Source organism: Belonocnema kinseyi, chromosome 4, assembly GCF_010883055.1.
Source record: "Belonocnema kinseyi isolate 2016_QV_RU_SX_M_011 chromosome 4, B_treatae_v1, whole genome shotgun sequence".
NCBI lineage: Eukaryota > Metazoa > Arthropoda > Insecta > Hymenoptera > Cynipidae > Belonocnema > Belonocnema kinseyi.
Genome location: NC_046660.1, coordinates 90,967,642 through 90,970,835, shown reverse-complemented (window position 1 = coordinate 90,970,835; position 3,194 = coordinate 90,967,642). Strand labels below are relative to the sequence as shown.

The 3,194-nt window shown below is 30.0% G+C and overlaps 1 protein-coding gene across 1 annotated transcript in view; it reads left to right on the top strand.

Annotated features, from left to right (window-relative positions):
- Nucleotides 1–3,194, top strand: part of LOC117171007 — a 254,157-nt gene that overhangs the window by 144,883 nt on the left and 106,080 nt on the right. The window lies entirely within an intron of this gene.

The window sequence follows — 3,194 nt, the reverse complement described above, 5'->3', positions numbered from 1 at the left end:
TTAAACAAGTAATGTTAAGAGAAATTGCATAATTACTTATATAAGTAAGGGTCATCCTATTCTATTTAGCCGAAGTCGTTTGCGTCCTAATTTCAAAATTTTTTGATACTTAACAACAAGTTTACTCAATATTTTTTTAACTTTATTTTTGCATAATTCTAATGAATCACTTTATTAGAAAATAATTAATGAAAATAGCGAGTTTTAATAAAAATTAAAACATAAACATTTTTTAAGAACTTTCGTGGCCCCATTAAAAACGTGTTTAGCTTTTTACATTCTCATCATTTATAATTGAGAAAGTATTCGAATTGTCCGAAATTTGACACCACAGTTTTTCAACGGATTTCCACATTTCGAGATCCTCTGAATACGAAAATCAAGTTTTCACGATGGCGTATGTCTGTCTTTCCGTGCGTAAAGATGATAATTCTTGAAAGAATGAACGGATCAAATCCATATTTAGCACACTTTTTTTAGGTCCTAAAAGAAAGGACGAGTTCGTTAACCAGACATTTTTGATAAAAATTCAAAAAGTGAGCGCATGTTTGAAAATTTGTGAGACAACTTTTTTTCTGCATTTAAAAATTCTGTGTACGGTTATTTATAGTATTAAAATGGGCGAAAAATTTATCCTAATGACTTTTTTTTTATAAAAAGAAAATTCTCAAAGTTATATCAATAAAAAATTTGTCGAAAAATGACGAAAGTTACGAAAAAAAAGATTGAACAAAACCTGTTTACAAAAGTATGTCGAAATTCGAGCGCGCAGCGCAAGTGTCACGATGAGAATGTGTACTTCAAAGCCTACAGAGCTTCGAGAAATTTAATCTTTGACTAAACTTAATTAAATAAATAATTCAGAATAAGAATATGCATATAAATACTGCGATTTAAAAGAGATCTTTTTGATAAAGTTTTATTCAAGCATTCCAAATGCAAAGAATTAATACCCGAGCGCGAAGCGTGAGGTATAATTATGTCCGAGCGCGAAGCGCAAGATTCAACAATCGGGCGCCCGAGGCGCGCTCAAACTTGCAAGCGAAGGGAGCCGCGCGCGAAGTGTGCGATGAGAATCTGCCCGCGAAGTGGGCAGATTTTTTTCTTCAACCTAGAACTTAGTTTGTAATCTTCATTTTTGTTCAGTTATTCCCCCTAAACATCGGATTTCTAAATATGTAGTGAACTTGATCTTAGCAATTACCTCCTTTAAACGAACCTCAGAATACCAATCTCTTAAGCTAGCTTGAAAATTGATATTTCAGTAGAAAAAAATTCGAGACCAACGCAACATTTTTAGGGGAGTAAAATGAAAACCGGAGTTACATATTATATACATCTTGAATCTTTTTCATTTTTTTCCTTACGAGTTATTGATCTTCAAAAATGAAAAAAACTATCAAGGTATGAAACTTCAAAGCGTAAATTTCTATATTTCAGTATGAAAAGTTAAGAAAAGGACTGCAACTATTGAAATTCTGACAAAAAATGAACCGTACGAAGTAAGTTTTAATTTAAAAAATCTGCCCACCGAGCGGGCCTCATTCTTATCGAATCCGGCTCGCTTCGTTCGAAAGTTTTAGCGGGCCTAAGGCGCGTGTCAGTTGGTTCTTGCGCTTCGCGCTTGATAATATATTGATCTGGCGTCTCGCGCATAATAATATATTTACCTTGTGCTACACGCTCGGTCTTTGTACTTTCCCCATATTTGCATACATACTTTTTAAAATGATAGAGCAAAGCATCGACAACTGAAATTAGTAATGGTAAATTCTCTTTTTTAAAGCTCCTTCCGCTTTAACGAATACATTACCATCACGAATCTCGTGCTTCGCACTCGATTTTTTGCAAATTGAGAACTTTTCTATATATCAAATATATTTCTAATGTATTTTCTATTTATTTCTAAACCTCGGTCCGGAACTGCTTATTCGGATGTATTATTTCAATCAATTTATATTATTATAATTTATAATATGCATTGGCATTGACACATACTCATTTCCGTTGACTTAATTTCATAATTAGAAAAAAGTACGCATCCTGCAACAACAACAGAAACAATTTTGGTCTTAGAATTTTTATCCCAACTTGTGTAATTTTCCATAAATTTAATTTGTTTATTTTCAATGTTACTTTTTACGATTTAAACCAAAAATACGTATCTTAGCGTAAAGTGGCTCTAAATCAATTAGTTTTTTAGATATAATTTAGGCGAATAATTTTGTTAAATATAATGCCATTGTAGCTGATGGTACATTTGTTCTCATAATCCATTAAAAATACATTTAAAGTTATAGAAAAATTGTAGATCTTTTTTGGTCGATAAACTTTTGTCTTTTCCTTATTTTCTGTCTTTTGTGACGTTTTTGAAAAAGTTTTATTTTTTTATTTTAATCTTGTTTCTTAAGATAAAAAGAAAATCTGCTCGTCCTATCTAATAATGATTGAACGTATGGATCCTTTTTGGGTGAACAATTTTTATCTATCAATTTTTTTCATACTTTTTGTCATTTTTAAACAAAAAAAAAACTATGCGTCTTATAAAAAAATTTTAATAACAAATTTGTAGTTTAATTGTCAGGTGAACAACTTTGGTTCATTCTTGTTTTTCACAGATTGTGCTGTCTCCATAAAAATGTTTATTTTTTAATTTTATTTTTTACGATTAAAACAAAATTTATACGTGTGAATTTTGAAAATGCTATAATTCTAATTTATTAACATTTTTCAAAAAAGATTTTAAAGATTAAGTGTTTGAATTTCCGAATACTACAAAAATACCCATTCATAAAAACATGTTTTTCGGCTTGAGATGGTCCAAAGATATGGACATTCGAGAAAAAAGGAAGGGGGGGGATATACACAAATCTAATACCTTCTCTGATGAGAATGTAAAAACTAAATGCAGCAATTTTAATAGGGTTATGAAAGTGCTGAAAAACAGTAATATTTTAGATGTTGTCAAAATCCAAACTTTTTCATTATTTCCCAATAAAATTACTTTTGCATATGTTAAATAAAAGTTTCAAGACTTTCAAAAACTGTTAGTTTGATTTAATTTAATTTTTCTTTCTAGAATTTGATTTTTTTCTTCTCTATAATGCAAGTAATTTATGTCACACTATTTCGTACCATTGCATTCTGAACATCAAATTTTTAAATAAAAATAAAGTACATGCATACATATATAC